This window comes from Indicator indicator, chromosome 9 (assembly GCF_027791375.1).
Source record: "Indicator indicator isolate 239-I01 chromosome 9, UM_Iind_1.1, whole genome shotgun sequence".
NCBI lineage: Eukaryota > Metazoa > Chordata > Aves > Piciformes > Indicatoridae > Indicator > Indicator indicator.
The window spans coordinates 28,065,032-28,083,291 of record NC_072018.1 but is presented as its reverse complement, the minus strand read 5'-3'; positions in this window follow the sequence as shown (position 1 = coordinate 28,083,291).

Genomic DNA, 18,260 nt, shown 5'->3' with positions numbered 1-18,260 from the left:
CTGGATGAGCACAATTTCATGAGAACAGTGGACCAATGTCAACAATCTCTAGGAAATTTGGTGAAGATAATTAAGGAATGAGTTTAGGGGACACAATGGATGGAACTGAATCTCTATGAACTGCTGCCACAGCTGTAAGGAAGTTATCCCCACCCTGTTCTGGAGGGGGGAGTGAGGAACAGAGGAGAGATGGGCTCTGTCTTTTTATTCACTTGCCTATAAATTATTTGGCTGTTTTGTTTTGAACACTTTTTTAGCCATTTTAGACCTTCATTCCCTATATTCATTTTGTTGTCTTAACCCCCCAGGTTTCTGAAATATGTGCACATAATGCTGGAAGAACCTCAAATGTACATGCAGAATGAGTGATTTTAATGTTAATGGTAAATCTGCTACTTTATTACCATGCTGTTCCAGAGCTCTGCTGTGTCAGGTTCTGCTTATGTTGCCTTTGACCCCTTGAGCCCAAACTGAACCTTGGGACTTCACACCGTGGTATGTTCAAGGGATCACCAACTTATCATACAAATTCTCCATTGAGGGACCAGTTTAAAAAAGCCAAACAACGACAACTTTGAGGTGTTTTAAATGCTAAGGGCAAAAGTAGCTGAGTCAAAGTCTAGATGTTTCAGAAACAGTCTCTCATTGAGAGCTGAGTGCCTCTGAGTGCTGGCAGAAGCACTAGACTGCTTCCTATATTTACCCTTCAACAAGCACAGGACTTATTTAGTACACTGGAAAATCTGCAAGGCCCATACAAAAAATTGTCAAATGTGCAGGATAAAGAAGAAATAAAAAGCAAGAGCTCAGCTGGAGACATGTAATTTAATTTAGATCAATTAATTTAGATAAATATTCCCAATTGCATGTTATGCAGAAATGTATTTCCTATGATGTCTGGGTTAAGACATTAGCAGAAAAGGTTGAACCAGCTGACAGTTAGTGGAACACTGCATCTGCTTGTCATTTGCAGTCCCCAATGCATCAGTTTTTCCTCCTGTGTCAAGAATAAAAGATGATTTAGGCTGTTGTTCGTCAGTCACCTTCCAAGATTTTGAGGAGTTATCTTCATGCAAGTTTCCATGTATGGACACCTCAAACATTCTTCACTGAGCTATAAATGTGTCAGTACAGTCCATTCACACCAGAAAATCATAGGCTCCTGGTTCACAAATAGGATTTAAGCAAACGGAAAAAAGAATTTGAGAGCTTCTCAGAGATCAGCTCAAAAGCAGACATCTTTCCATCTGCAGCCAGCTCTTTGAGGCACAGTGACCACAACAGTGTCTGAGATCAAAAGAGTGTGGTCAACTCAGTCTGTCAGGGATCCTGCAGCAGCTTGATTTAGGGATTGCAACCATTTCTTTCCATTGCATCTGCAGGGAGCCAGGAGCTGGAACGTCAGAATAGATCCTCCCAATTTTTTTAGCATTCACTTGAACCGAGATGCTGCGTTAGTCACACCGCCCTGCTCAGGGACTTATAAGGTGCTACGAATATGCCCCTCCACACTCCTCCGCCAGCTCTGACTTCATCTCTCAAGTGGTTACACATTCCAGGCCTATGCACAGCCCAGTGATATTCCCTGTGTCTAGAGCTCCCTTGCCTGGAGGAGAGATGAGTCTCATAAACTGTAGGCTTTTTCTTTGAGGTTGGGGAAAAGAGCTGGCTTTTGTTTGTATTAACGTGAACTGATAGTAAATTAATTACAATATTCAAAGCTGGTTATGAAGAAGACTGCTGTTGGAGCAATTATTATTCTAAATTGTTTTGGAAGATTTAGGGAAAGAGTGTGCAGAAAGCAGTAATATCAAAGAGCAAGCATACTTTGGTTATTGTGGTAGCTCACATGTGACAAAATAACAGAGAGAGCTTTAATTGATCAGCCAACCTTCACAGAAGAAGGCTTCTGTGAGTAGTTTATGAAAACAAAGCCATCTTCCTGGCACAAGTGTGCTTTATCAATTTTGCTTGAGCTAGCTGAATAAAAACAGTATGAATACTCAGTTATCTTTTGCTGTCTGTACTAGCACGGCAGCATTTTTGGTGCCAAGATAAGCAGTTATAAAAGGGAATCTTTGCATTAGCCTATTATCATCAGCTTTTAATAAAACAGATTACTGTTGCCAGTGGGAATACAACAGACCTAGACAATGAGGCATACAAGCCTTTGTTACATTCTTCTCTCACAATGAATGTGAGATTATTTACCCTTCAATAAAACAAAGTTAATCTAGTTCACGTTACCGTGGGGAAAAGCCCACACAGATTCATGTTGCTGAATGGGTAACTTGGGTCAAGCTTAGCTCCTGATAAATTTCTGTCCTGCAGCTCACCTCATAATAATGTGTGGAGCATTGCCCTAAATCCAGAGACCTGTGCTGAGAACATCATGTTGTTAGATATACTACTATCCTGCAGTCTGTCTATGTCTAGGGATCTAGCAAGAGCTGGTACAAGCTTGTCATTCTCTTGTTACAACACAGATAGGTGTATGAGAAAAGATTTCCAAACTACACACTACAAAACTTGCTAAGGAGTTTGCAGCCCATATGAATCTGTACTGCCCAAACCTTCTCAGCAAAATGGGCCAAGTTCATAATTATTGTTAACAAGACTTAAGCCTTTCTAAATCTACTCAGCTATGGCTTTGCAGTTCAACAGCACTTTTGTGTATCAAAGACTAATTTCTTAATGCACGACGTGGAAAATCACAAGCTGATACTTTGATTAGCTAACAAACTAAAATTTACATTTCAAATTCACTAGCTTACTGATAGCAGACTATCAGTAGGTCTTCAATAAGATTGAGCACCGTATGAGAGCAAACTTAACCCTCACTACACTGGGAATTTCAATAAGATGCCTGAAGGACAAGGACATGGTCTATCCTGCTACTGCTTTACTCCTCAGCTCTGTCTGAGTGAAACACAGAATGGATACCTAGGTTCAAATAAATAACAAGCAGACATGAGGGCATTTTATCACCTTGCACATCTGTAGGTACTTCTCCATGTCCAGCAACTCTAATTTCAGGTGTGGTCCTCCCACAAAGTTTATCAGAGGTCAAGAGCAGCTGCTGGTGCAGCTGTGTGCCTTACTCTCTGTGGCAGCAGTGATTATTTGGCTGTATGAGATTGTTCCTGAGGTGCCATACTCTTCCCTCTTTGTGAAAGTCTCAATACCATGCAGCAGTACTAGTACAAATAAACAAGGAAGGTCTTATGGAAGTGCTCCTCCCAAGCACATCTGAAGGCTTTGGAGGGTTATTGGTAGGAAGTCATGAGAGGAGAGGGCATCAAGATTGGGATTTTAGTCCAGATTTAGGGGAAACTATGGAAAATAACACCCAAAGTACAACCAAAGAGGGGAAGTGAATAAATTCTATTATCTGAACTGTTTAAACCCACATTACTTAAAGGAGTAGAGAAAAATAGCACATCATTTGCTTCTGCCTTGGGAGTGGGATGGTCAGGATTAGTTTTTCATGACTTCTTTTGAACCTGACCTTGCATTACCATGGAGCCTAATGTGGGAAACCCTTCCCATTGACCTGCTCTCAACAAAGAGGAGATAATTGTGGAAGCAGAGCAGGGTCCTACCACCAGGCTAAAACTCACTGAAACAGTGAGGTGCTCTGACAGATCACCTCAATCTTTATAAATTCGTGTCTTCAGCTGAAAGAGTTTGTGTCCCTCTGAAATTCACCATGATCAGACAGTCTTATTACTGACTTGATAACTATATAGCTTGCTGTGTCATCAAAGCTCTTTGACAATTCTGTGACTGCACTGCAGAAAATTTTAAAACAGTGATACTCAGTAATCAGCAAGAAAACCAGTGGGATACTTGAAATTTACCAACAGACTTGGATTCTGCTGCACTACTACCAAAAGTCTAGAAGACATACAGAAAATGACATTTATCACTCCTTTCCCTGCTGTGTCTTGCAGCCCATGAAGATGCTAAAAATTGCCTTTGTTTTTCCAGGGAAGATGGCAGTTGCTGATCACTTCACCTACTTTTGCTGATGTACTATTCAGTGCTACAATTTGGCTCTGCTAATTAATTCCTCCTACAAAAAAATAGCTGATGAACACCCATTTTAAAAAGTATGCTTAAATAGGGTTCATCTACCAGTCTTTTAAGACTGCAGCTACTTTTGATTACTTAAAATAATGATAAGCACCTTAGTCACTCAGTTGCCTTAGGTAACACTGTATAACACTTGCATATTGTAATCGTAAAAAATGGAGGAAAAATTGTTATTCAATTTTTGGGCTCTTTCTGTATCTCTCAGTACTTCAATTTTCCTCTACATCAGTGGAAAACATCTGGTACTAGTCATGGGTGGAAATGACTTTGTATGTAGTCTAGCCCTTTTTTTTTCATCCTAATTCTGGCTGCTGTGAAATCAGGAACTTTGAAACAGATAGAGGTGATTATATATGAGAGTTTTCCCACGCAGATTTATGTGACAATTACAAAAAGAACTTATTTTCTGCAAACTCATTTGTAGCTCTGTTGTAGCAAAACTTTAAAAATGAAAGGGTAATATCTAGAGTTGCACTTTATCGTCAAGGTATGTATTGTCCTGCGCTGTAAGGAAGCTGAGGGACTCAGTGCTATAGAAGGGGAAAAATATTTGGTCAAGTTCTGTATTATTTGGGAAAGCATGCTGTGGAAAACAGTGTTTTAGTTGCAAAAGGAAATACATGAAGGTTCAATGTGAGCAAAGCTGGACTAGCACCTCAGCTGCTTTAACAGAAGGATGTCCACTTCTGTGGTGAGAAGAGGAATCTCAATTCCTGCCGAGTGGTATCTTGTACATAAATGAGTAGTTGTAAGCTGGTGAACTTAGGTGGCTTGGGAAAGAGTCTGTGAAAATTCAAGGGGTCAGGAGATGCAGAAAAAATTTTGTGGAAATGAGCTATAATCTCTTTTTTTCTAGCAGGAGATTCAGGATTGATGGCTCCACCGGACTGCAGCACAATCCTGCAGTGTCCTGCATTTTGCTCTTTCTTCAGCTTCCACAGTATTTGATGGTGTATCTATGACATATTTGATATTTGTAGGTTTCCTGATCTTACTTTGCGAAGGAGCTTTGCAAAGTAAAGAAAAGCAAATGCTAATATTGAAAGTAAATTTTGTGTGTGTCTGTGTAGGGCTGGGCATAATGTGCTGTTTTCCATAAAGGTTTCATGTCTCTTTCTATATCTCTTTATAAAGATATAAGGTTAAGAAACAATGAGATAGAATAAGATTAACTTTCATCTCCTGGTCAAATTCCATTTTAGATCATTACATTCTTCCTGACTAAATATCTTTATAATTTCAATTTGGTACAGCCTATTTCCTATCTTGAACTGCTTTGCCGTACATCATGTGAGCTCCTGTTTTCTCTCCCAGAAATGGATGCACTCTGCTAACAGATGAAATGGTCACTGTGCAATTGGTGAGTAGCTGCACAGTAAAGCCAACAAAATCTTGTTGAATTTCTTTTGGAAATAGTACTGTACAGCATAAAGCAATAGTGTTTGCCATCAGTATTGAGCAGAGCCAACATATTAGGGGTTGGACTAGATGACCTTTAGAGCTCCCTCCCAACCCAAACCATTCTATGATTCTTTGATTCAATTATGGGGATTTCTTTGAGAAGATATATTAGGAATACAATAGTTTGGTACTAAGCCAGTTCAGGTCCCAAGTGAATATCTAAAAAAAGGTAAATCTAATAAAACACAAGATTTTTGCTATGAATTTTACATGTCATGTTTTATGTGATTCCATTACATTTGTACACATTCTGTTATCATAAATAGAAAATTATTTTAGAATATCATCTGTTCATAGTCAGGATTGGAAGGGACCTCAAGGATCATCTAGTTCCAACCCCCCCTGTCATGGGCAGGGACACCTCACACTAGATCAGGTTGCTTAGAGCCACATCCAGCCTGGCCTTAAAAACCTCCAGGGATGGGACTTCTACCACCTCCCCAGACAACCTGTTCCAGTGTCTCACCACCCTCATGGTGAAGAACTTCTTCATAACATCCAATCTAAATCTACTCACTTCTAGTTTTGTTCCATTCCCCCCTAGTCCTATCACTACCCAACATCCTAAAAATTCCTTCACCATCTTTCTTGTAGGTTCCCTTCAGATACTGGAAGGCCACAACAAGGTCTCTTTGGAGCCTTCCCCTCTCCAGACTGAACAGTCCCAACTCCCTCAGTCTGTTCATTAAATGAAAGTGATAATTCAATTTCCATGCCTGTGAGAATGTCAATCAATAAACCAGTATTCTTATCTAGGTCTCAATTTTTTTCAAAAATATATGTGAAGTTCAATTTTGTCTTGGAATACATTTAAAGAATATAATTGCTCTTAATAAACCATGATGAGGAGCTGTACTTTTCATTACATAATTTCGAAGGAGAGAGCATAAAAGGAGAGATATTCTTCTACTTCTGACTTGAAAGAATTTCTCTGGTTGCCATCAAGATGATTGAGGCATGTTTGTTCAATGTTATTCACCCTTACAAACAGAGTATTGATAAACTATTGAGAATTACCAAAAGAAACAAGAGGGAAGCAGATGATTTGGTGTACTTCACAGGGCAATGAAGTGTAAATTGTTTAGAGATTTACTAGTAAACTTTTACTTTCTATGTACATGCATAGTTTCATTTTTTAGCCTACATTGTATTTGGTCAAAACCTTATATTCATCCAAGTCAGTATATTGCATGAAAAAATCCATTCATAGTTTTTCCTGACATAGCCTTTTCATTTTTCTCACTGAAATATTTTCTCAGATCCTACCTCTCCTTCCCACTGCCACTGGTGAATTCTGCCTTTTATAGAACATACCAAGTATGGATTATGCAAAGCACCTGATTTAAAACTGCTACCCTCTAAAACTAATAGAAAGTTGTTTCAAAGGTCATGAGTCTGTGAGTTCTAATTTCCATAGGCAATGAATAGGACCTAATCCTTGTACTTGTTACAGAGGGGATCAGGACTGGGTAGAAGAACCACTAGATCACAAACTTAGCAGTGAAATGGATGCTAGCATGGTACTCAACAGTGTAAATCCACAGTTTGGTTTGGCCCATTAAATGGGCAGGAGTCCCTCAGGAACCTGAAATCCATGTCCAAAATATATTCATATTAAGCCCTTATCTAAATAAGTAAACCATAATAACAATGTTAGTAGCAACATTCCTCTTCCTCTACTGACATGAGATAAAAGGAACATTTTGATCTAAACTGAGGTGTCTGTGGGTCCCAGACAGGAATGTGTACAAATAGCCTTGGATTATTCCTCATACAATAACCTCTGACAAAGTGAACATAACCAGACTGGCATTTGAAGTCTGAAGTGTTAATTTTATTCATGGACTGCGGTCCTCATCCTCCTCTATGGCAAAGTAATTTAGATATTTTCAAACTAGAAGCAATTAAGCAGGTGTAAATAGCACCATGGAGTGTTTAAGGATGTACTTTTCCACTGAGAACAACACAGTGAAATCAAGTTGTTACTGTTGTCATTTGTAGGAATCAAGCATTACAGACACATGCTAACACATTCATTAAATAGTCAAGATTCTGTCATCATGATTTGATTCACAGTATTTCACTCAAGAACAATCAAGATTCATCCAGATACAGGGGCTTATTAAAGAGGAATACTGAAACTATTATGTAAAGTCCAGTCTAGAAGAAAGATATTCACTTACCAGCTCTGTGTTACCTGGATAAGCAAAAGGAGGCATTTTTGTTCCTTATTCAGCCAAGCCACTTGGGCACAGCTAAAACACTCCATGGTGTAGGAATTTTAAAGCAGAATTTGCAGGCATTATCCTCACATGTGACATGTTAGCTTCAATAAGGAAATTTAAGTTAGATGCATGTTTTATTACCTTGTTTATGAGAGCACACCAAAGAGTGAGGGTGTTCATATCTATATATCCAAAATGTGTGTATAAAAACTGCTTTTATACAACTCTCAGAACATAGTTGGCTTCTCTTCACTGATCAAGAAAACACTGTGAATCAGGAGCTCGTTTCCCACCTGCCTAAAGGGTTTTCAATCTAAACTGAGGAGACTCCCTCCAAAGACAGAGGAAACCTATCAATCATTACACTGTGTGGCATGTCCAGGATAGGTGCCGCTCACTGATCACAGCTGAGAAGGGAAATGTACATTCCTCTAGAAGTTCTGTTTGTGACTCTTGAGGCATTAAACCTTTTCACAAGACATCCAGACTCAGGAAAACCACAGGTCCACACGGAGACACAGGGCAGCCCACGTGTTCACATACCCACATGCACAGTCCTAGCTTCACAGGGATGGGATATACTTTTTATTTCAATGTGAATCATTGCTCCAACTGGAAGTATAATGGCCAGGCACTGCTACCCTAAAGCAGCAGGGTTTACCCTGCTTCTCAGCCACTTAGTGAGATGGTAGGACCAAAATCAGGTGGTTGATATCTCCTTTGAACTTCAGACCAGATAGTGATCCTCCGACCAGAGTAACACCATGCACAGCCCAGCACACTGCCTCTTTTGGCAATGAAGATATGGAAAAACTTTGGTTGTGGACCACACAGTGTTTGAAGCGGGTGATATGCATGTATACAACCAGACCAAGCAAGGCAGAGGCACCTTTGGGCATACTCAGCTGAGGAACTTTGTGTTTAAAGGAGCTGTTTGTTTTGGTTTGTTGGTTTGTTTTGTTTTGTTTTGTTTTGTTTTGTTTTGTTTTGTTTTGTTTTGTAATAGCCTCCTGTGGTCTAATCGTGCTTAGGACTTGGTGCTGGATAGCTCCTGTAAACTTTGGCTCTGTCTATGATGCACTGGGCGCCCATGTATGAAATCCTGTATCTAACCCCAAGTATAAGCTTTTGCTCTATCCATTGGTTCAGTAATTTGACTCTCTGATACTGTGGCTATTTGGCTTCCGAGGTTAATTCATCTCCTGCAGGATGAAGGAGTTGTTTATATGCAATAAGCCTCTTATAAGAGCCCTTGGGGAACATTATCACATCTACAATGAGCCAGCCAACGTTTTCCCAACATATTCTTCATTTGTAAGCATAGTTGGACAAAAAGTTGTTTTAAAGGAGAGGCTATTTGTCAGAAAGAGGCATAACCTATAAAAAATAGAAAGAAAAAGAGAAATTGAAATGAAAAGTGTCATGAAGATTTTTGACAGAGATTTCTGTTGCAGAATTGAGGAGGCTGTGCACTCTCCCTGCTACTTTTTGAACATGAAGTATTGAATTCAGAAATCACTTGCAAGCATGGAAAGAATGCTCCTATAATGAAAAAAATTTCTCCTTCTCTTCTTCACACTCATACAATTTCTTAGCTCTACAAAAGCTAGAAGAGAGTAAAAGATTGTGAGTATGGAAAAAGAAAAAGACCTTTTTCATGTTTTCATCCTTGGCTCATGGAAAAAAAAATGATTTCACATGGAAAGTATTCTTGAGAAAAGCTCTACTTTTCCAGTCTACCTATTCATGACACAGGAAAGACAGATTAAAGGAACTGTCAAAAGTTTCAATGTCAACAGCAGAGTAAAAAATAGAAACTCGTTTCTTCTGACTTTGCCTCTCTCTAGCATTCTTATTGCTGTCTCTCATTAAACACCCATTTCCAAAATGTTCCCTGATCTTGAGTAAGAGCAGGATCTGGGAAAGGTGGGAAAAGATCCTGCTGAGTTCAAAAGGTGGTTAATAATTCCTCCTGTTGAACCAGACTGAAACTGTAATCAAAGATTTCATCAAAATAATATTCCTGAACACTCACTGATGCTTTGCAGCTGATAAATTGTCATAGCAAACCAAAGTTAGCTTTTTCCTATGACAAATCAAACCTTTTTGGTCTCTCCCTCCAGCCATGCTCTTCAGTCACATTTCCATACTTTCTTAAAACAGACCACACAATTTCTTGCCATGTCTTTCACCTCACCTGATATGATTTTGAGAACTTCATTTCTCTGTGTAAATGCAAACCACAGAAAGATGTTTAGTTCTTTTAAACATTTTTGTCAAATGCTTTACACAAGTCAAGACAGATTATATCAGTTGCTCTTCCCTTATCCACTGATGCTGTAACTCTGTCATAGAAAGCCTCCGAGCTGGTCAGATGTGATTTGCCCTTTGGTTAACACCACCTCTTCTTCATTTTCTGTATGCTTTAGCAAGGCTTTCAGGAGGATCTGCTCCATGATTTTGCCAGGCACAGAGGTGAGACTGACTGCCCTATAGTTTCCAGGGTCTTCCTTTTTTCCCTGTTTGAAGATGGGGGTTATGTTTCCCCTTTTCCAGATTCACCAGACTGCTATGACTTTTTGCATATGATAGACAGTGGTTTGGCAACTTCATCTGCCAGTTTCCTCAGGAACCATGGGTGGATCTTGTCATGACACATGGACTTGTTGGCCCCATGGACTTGTTTTCTGTAGTTTAAAATGAATTCAGGCCAGAGGAGATGTCTGTGTAATTGGAGTGGCACACTTCCCTTTCGGTACAACTTAACAAATTCCCTCATGTGTACCACTGAAGTAATGTCTCCCACAGCTTCATTTGAAGTTTTCTTTCAATTTCAATTGCAATCAATTGTTTTAGCAGTCTGAAAAAATACTTTAAAGGCCACAAGTTCTAATCATGCCTGTGCTTAGATTTGCAGAAAATCATCACATGAGGATTGAAAACCTTTTTTTTTTCACCTATTGCATGATTGTAGGTTTCTTTCTAACCAGTCTTCACTAATTTTTGTGCGTCATTTGTTTAATCAAGCCCCAAACATATAATTGTCAAAAGTATCCTTGATATCTTTTAGTTATAAATTACATCACTTCATTTCCAAAAGACAAGAACCTGGTGTGCCATGTGTTTGTCTGAAATGTGCAGGTTTATAGCTGCTGTACCTAGAAATGGAAGAAAAAGGTCACGACTCCAGGTACATCAAGTACGCCTTTCCATCTGGACAATGTTTTTCCTCAGAAATATCTTGAAGCCCTTTGTTCTCTCTAATTTTTTTTCTGACTCAGATAATGAGGTTCTCATCAAATTTATGGGGAATATTTCCACAAAACTTACCCTATCCTAATGTCATCCTACACAAGCCATGACTTTCCATTGCTGCAATTTCTTAAGTGTTTGTCACCATGTTGTTGCCATTGTTCCTCATTCCTGATTCATCCACTCCACACTACATAACCACAGCTCGGTTTTCACTCAAAACTGCTTTACTCTATCTTTTAAATCCATTTTAATTTCCACCCACATCTGAGCATCACATCATTAACAGCCACATTCTAGCACCACATAGACATAAACAAGCACTCTTGGCTTGAGCTTCTGTGGGCTGTGACTGTAATGCATCACCACATCAGAGTGGAAAACAGAGCAGATTTCACAAGGTTTGCTCTGGATGCACTTCTTGCAGCTCAGATACCAGCTAAGGTCCTGAAATAGCACAGCCCCAATGGGTTTTAGCTGTGCCCATACAGAGAGATCTCAGCCCCACCAATGCTCCTGCACTGGATCTGGCTCCAGAGGGGAGTGAGAAGTGACTTGCTGATGCCTCTTTGTATGGCACAGGATGCAGTGGCTATACACTAGCCTCTGGTCTCTGAAACGTGTTTGCTCCTGTCCTGCTAGGGCAAGGTAGCCTGAGATAACTTGGCATTTGCAGCACTACCACACTACAAATTCAACAATAATTTTGTCACCACTACATTATTAGCATCTTCTCAGCTTTTGCTTGAACACTTATATATAAATATTTACTGTTTATAGGTTTTGCTATCCTATTTAATACAAACATTTCCCCTACATATTTACTTGCATTTTCCAAGTGCAGTATTTCTAGTTGATTTTCTGCCTGTAGCACTTGACTCCATCCTCTTGCCTTATTACTCTGTCCTCAGAAGGACCTCAGTTTTTCCTTATTTAGCATGTATTGCAAACTGACCCCTCTTTCCCATGACACTAAGATGTTAAATGAGACCACTACAAAGTCCAATACGAGGACTGATACACAGGACTTGCACAGGGGCAAGGTCTAACCAATATGTATAAACATAGCACAGAGAGGTTTTAAAGTGGGCATGGCTTTTTGCCTTATCAGCAAGGGACTGGTGCTGAGCTTCCCACAAAGCCCATAGTGGCACAAGTCTTTCTTTCCAGCCTGATCCCTTGTGGAAACTTGTTCCACAGAACGAGTGGACTTGGGATGGATCAAAGTTTTTACCTTCTTGTTCTTTCAGCCCACAGACAGACCCCAGAACACATCTTAAACCGGCAATCTACTGTAAGAACCTCAAGTCTTTGCTGCTAATCCTCCTGGCCTGCAAATGCCCTTTTCTCTATTTTATTATTTCCTGTACTTAGTGCGTAGTGGAGTTCCTTCCTTTTCCCATGAGGTCATGATCTATTTCTCATTGTTGATACATTAGCTGTTTGAGAATTCAATTAGTGAAAATTATGTTTATATTTCTGCTGTAGTTTTAAAATTACCATTGCAAGTGGCATGCTGAAAAAAATGCTTTTGCTGAACTAATGAAAATATCACTGCTGATACCCAGTAAACTTTTCCAATACTTAATTATGGCTACAGTAGGTTTTGTGTTGCATTGTCACTTCAGCCCAAAGTAAATGAAGCAAATTATTCATACTATGATCTGTAGTCAGTCTAACACACACCAGTCAATGGAGTCTCTCTGTTCACTTTGGTGAGCAATGGTCCCATGCCAATAAAAAGTATGATTGTAACTAAACTCTACAGAGAGAAGCAGTGAATAGCCCTGCAAATGGAGGAGCAGTCTCATTTAATACAGAAGAGACAAAAGATGCTCCACATTCCTCACCTGCAAACCAATGAGGGAACCACCTTCATGATGACAAAGCTGTTAGGAAGGAATGCACTCAACATTTGAATTGCATGCTTTCCAGTCTCCCAAGTGCAAGCATGGAGCATGGTCACAGCTTGTAGGACTGAAGGAATGACTGACTGGCCTGCTTCCCTTATGCATAGTAACTGCACGCTGAAAGCTTTTGATATGTGAGTAAGCAGATTGGAAAAAGAAAAGACTGACTGACAGAAAAACCTTCTTTCACTTTTTTTCCCCCCACTAGTTCTGCAAATGCAGAAAGAAGAAGGGTGAGTGAGAGATGAGAGCTGGCAAGATATTATCTTTAATGAGCAATATGTCACTTGTCATCACTGAGATCAAACCTTCACTGCTTGAGGGTGCTTGGGAGGAAATGGCTCTTCTGTGTGGTTTGGCAGCTTCATGCTACTGGCACCAAATCTCCCATGAGTGCTGGCACAGAGAATTTGAGAAAGGGAAAACTTTTACTCCCTGAAATTTGATTACTCAGAATGAAATGAGAATAAAGAAGATGAAAACAGAGGATCAAGACTGACTTCTAGCAGTAAACCAATAAAAATAAAGAAGAAGTTCGTCTGCAGTGCTGTCTAGGGAGAATGTTAAGATCATACCTATTGCTAAAAAGCTCCTGAAGTGCTAAGGATCTTCATACTTCAGGCATTTAGCAAAATGCACATTGCTTCAAAACTGTGATCAGGGCTGCCTGTCCCACTTCTGCTCACAGTGAAAGAGCAGAACTACATATAGTAGTCAATTCTTCTTTTACCACAAAGATGAGTGCACTTTATCTCCATATCATACACAGAAACCATGAATCAAACTCATCACTTAAAACAGAAAAACAATTGCATTTCAGTGGCCTTGCAGCAGAGAAGTTTAGTCTCCATGTTTTGGAAATGTAAACGATAAAAAAATGTAGAAATGGTCAAGTGGAAGTAATCAGTTTTACATCTCGATACATTTCCTGCAACTCTAATGAAGAATCAGTGTTGTTTATCGAACAGTCAATGAAGTGAATATTTCTAATACAGCTTTACTTATAATGAATAATGTTTAAGTTGAAATCTCCAATATAAAGAGTACGTAATTAGGTCGTTGAAGGGCAGCATCTCCTCTCTTTGGTACCATTCATTCCTTCACAAAAGGCAGTTCGAGAGCAGCGCTGAGGACTGCAGCCTTCCCAGGCTGCAGCAAAGGCAGGCAGGGCTGAGCTCCCTCTCTTCAGTCTTATCAAGATTAGAAATAGGCCTAGCAAAAAGATTCATATTGCAATGCAATGAGAGTCACTGCTGGTTGAAAATGATTCTTCTGTAAGCAGTTTGCAGGCTGCCAGGATCCCACAGGCAAGATTTTCTACTGAAACAGAGAAATCAAATTTTAGTTTCAGGAGATAAGAAGAACTTTCAGACTTATCAGATAATTAATTTTGCTTAACAAGTCACATGCACAGAAAGGACAAAACAGATATTTGCAATTAGGGGGGACAAAAGTAGAACTTCTCCCACTTCATGTTTGCAGTCTCCAGAGTGTACTATCCAGGAACAGTGGAATGATAGGGTAAGCAGGGGAGAGAAGATGAGAAAGCTGTCATGTTAGAGTGATGATTTCATTCACAGAGTTCTCTTTTAAATTCTTAAAAGAAAATGATGCTGATCAATGGGCTTCCTCATTAACCAGCTTTAGAACCAGGTTGTGAATACTACAATAAGCTTTGACTTGCATACAAAAAAGCTGTACAGATGACAGTTGAACTGACATCACTCAATAATGCAGGATCTCTCTGGACTGGAAATGAAGTCTGCACATGTAACGGGTTCTTGCAAGCCCTCCTCTTCTGAAGACTGCTACTTTCCTTTCTCCCACTGCATGAAACTTTGTAAATTTACCCTGATAGTATTCAGCTTTTGGACTTGGTTTTGAAGGATGCTTCCCATACAGTTCAAGTTTTCTGGTGGGATGAGGGTAAATAAGATTTTTAAAAATAAAGCTTCTTGTTGCAGTGTCTCAGTTTTAAATCTGAAAAAGCTTTATATCATGTTTAAAAATATGTATCTTGTAAATTATTTTATGAAATGCACATAAATTGCTTCAAGTAAACATTTTTTTTTTGGCCTTCTGCTTGTGTTCAGCATTCCACAGCAGCTTTATTTTGTGGCAGTATGATGATACAGGTCACAACCCCCCCAGATTTTAAAACAGCACTACTATTGCTTTCCAACCCCAAGAGTTTTAGCAGATGAGAAAATTGCTTGATTATTTTGAAATCCAAGAGCAGTGACATTTTACTTGCACCTACAAAATGTCTGCACATGTAATGCCTGTGCAAGCAGAAGTCCAGCTCTCTTTCCACTCAACTCTCCTTTCTGCACACAGAAGCTAAAGTTGTGACAGTGAACAGAGCTTCTTGACATTGGGTTTCAGCTAAGTAATGATCTGTATGTCTTTACCAGTGAGTCTCTCTGGGTTTCTTATTATTTTCTATTCTGTCAATTTAAATTGTAAGCTTCTTGGTACAAGAAGTATCTCTGACTTACCAAATAATTAAAGTTGTATAACCAGTCACACGTCTGAGAAAGCTGGAACCAAACATTTGCCCAAGGTATGAACGAAAATGAATTTTCTGACAGTTTTCATTCTGTTTCCTGACAATATTGCCTTGTCAATTTAAAACTGTAATTATCCAAGTCAAAATAGTTCTCCAGCTATGGTTTACAGAGAAGGGCAATAGCCAGGCTGGGTAGACCCTGCAGCTCCTGCATCAGGATGGCTGGGAGCTGTGACCTTTCCTCCTGCTTCTAAGTGAATCCCAGAGCTGACCACTCACTTGTTTTGCTTCTGGGGTTGTGAAAGGCATCAGCTATGTCTCTCAGAGTAATGGAGATATGGAAACAGCCTCCAGTTCAAATGGAGAGCTCTGTGCCAGTGCACCACTCTTTTGTAAGGCATCTCTGTCCCCTGGAGACCTGCTGTTACCACTACAAGTCTCTGCAGCCTCTAACCACCACTGTGGCTGATACACTTAAGTAAAGACTCAAAGCCACATGTATCCTGCCTATGCAACTACATTAAACAGAATAGCAGCAGAAACCTAGCTTGACGTCTAGGTGATTGATTTTTTTTTCAAGACTAGCATTTTGAGTGTATTGGATTATAAAAATAAAATAATGAAGAGAAATGCTTTTCTTCTGCCACAAGCCTGCTTTGAAGAGTGATGATTCCTCATTTCCTAACTTGATTTATTCAGCTAATCTACTTGACCTCATGTAGACCTTCTGATTTTATGTCTGAATGGTAAGGAGGAAGAATTCTTTATGCATGCAAGAAAGCCAGAGGGACTATGAGGAAAACTGAACTCCAAAGCACATTGTTTCATGAGGAAAAGGTAAGACCTGCATTTATTGCAATGATTGTAACAAAGGGCTGCCATCTCCTCTTTGTTTGTATTGCAGGAACCCCGAAATGAAATAAGATATCAAACTACATCATTCCAAAATATCTTTCTGGATTGTAGGAATTCATTATGTGAGTAAGACTCTGTGTCTCCCTTATGATCAAGAGGTAGGATCATGTATCATGTATAGGTTTAGAGGAAGATTCTCAGAAGACTTAATTCACTTTATACAGTCTGAGTGGCCATCACTCCATGCCAGGCCCAGATCTGGTCCTGCATTAGGACATACTATTTTACTTCAGCAACATCTTCTTTTCTACAGGGAACTCAGTGTAAAACTAAGGAGCAAGCTGGGTCTTTACTCCAGCAGCAGATACCAGCACCTGGAGTCCAAACAAGTCAATTTTGGGCTCAAAGTAATCCAAGTCTAGTGGTTGGGCTCACTGCTTGAAACAGCAGGTACTTTTTTTTCTCTGCTATTGGTGGAGTATCCTCAGCCATCCCCATGGGCTAATCTTGATCCTGACCTGGAGCAAAGTGACTGCCTGGAGTGTGGAAAAGAGCTGTCCTTCCTGATCTTTAAGAAAACAAAGCAGGATTATCATTTAAGAGATTTGGGGTTTTTGGTGTGTGGTTTGTTTTGTTTAGTTTTGTTTTTATTGTTTTTCCCTGAGAGAAACTCCAATGGAAACTCAGTGAGAGATACAACCTTGAGGGAGTGCTGGTGGCACTGCTTGCTTGAAGAAGAGGATGTCCTCATTGTCTTTCAGGTGAGCAATTGTCAAGAGGGAGTATTAACACTCAGACAGAGTATTGGGCAAATTGACAATTTGGGAGGTGTATACCAAGATTCAGAGATGTTGTCTCCACTCACATGGCAAACAAGCCCCCTGGAGACCACACAGCCAGGACAGCTTCATTTCTTAGTGCTCATGCTTTATATAATCTCTTCTAGATAAAATTGTTTTAATCATTGGGTTGATTAATATTAGCTTTCAATTCCAAATTAGTTGGGATTTAAGGTAGATGGAGTTTTCTAGTACCTACACAATGTGACCTGAGAAGACTCAAAAGTACAAGAATGTTTATGTCTGGTACTTGTGCCTTTATAGTACAGAGCATTTAATGGCTAGCTGGAAGGGAACTGGTCAGCATGCCCAGGGTTGGGTTCATCCTCCCCTTAGGAGATTAGACATTGAAACAGTGTGAGAGCTGAAATCCTCATCTCACACCAACAATATCCAGGCTAGCTCAGTCTGGAAGCAAATGAAAGCTTTATTTACAAGCAGATCTACAATCTATGATGAAATGCAATGAATATGTACAAATATACACTATTCACAACAGTTACAAATATGTACAATCAACAGAAAAGCACAACCAAGCTCCCTTTGCTTCCCCCAAGGGGCCTTCACCCCAGCCAGAAGGAATCCCCCCAGACCCCTCTGGCAGAAGGCAGAGAGTCAAGAAGCAGAGCGGCTGTTAGATTTAGCTTGTCAAGGTCAGGGTGTTATCTTCAGCCAGAAAAGAAGAAGCAGGCAAACAGAAACCAAGCAAGCAAGCTGAGTCCCAAACTGCCCAAACTCCCCAACTTTGTTTTGAGTAGAGATTCTTAAACATTTCTATCTCTCCAATGGAAGTGTTTAGAATAATCTTTATTTTGCCTTCTTACACCCAATAGTGATTTATTTACATTCTTTCACTTTCTCTGCTTAAACTTTGTGAAGAATAATTAAAAAGACAGTCTTAAAGCCATCACAGACATGTAGCAAGACAGATTTATTCAACTTAAAACCCCACACACTTGTGTTCTTTGTTAGCTGAGAGCTAACTAACAATTATAACTCACACACTTGAGAGTCAAAACTTGTTAGATTAGTTTGTGACCTCCTTGAAATACCTTTAAATGCAAATTCTTTTCCAGCATGCTGGTCATTATTTTGGTAGAAGACATATTTAGCG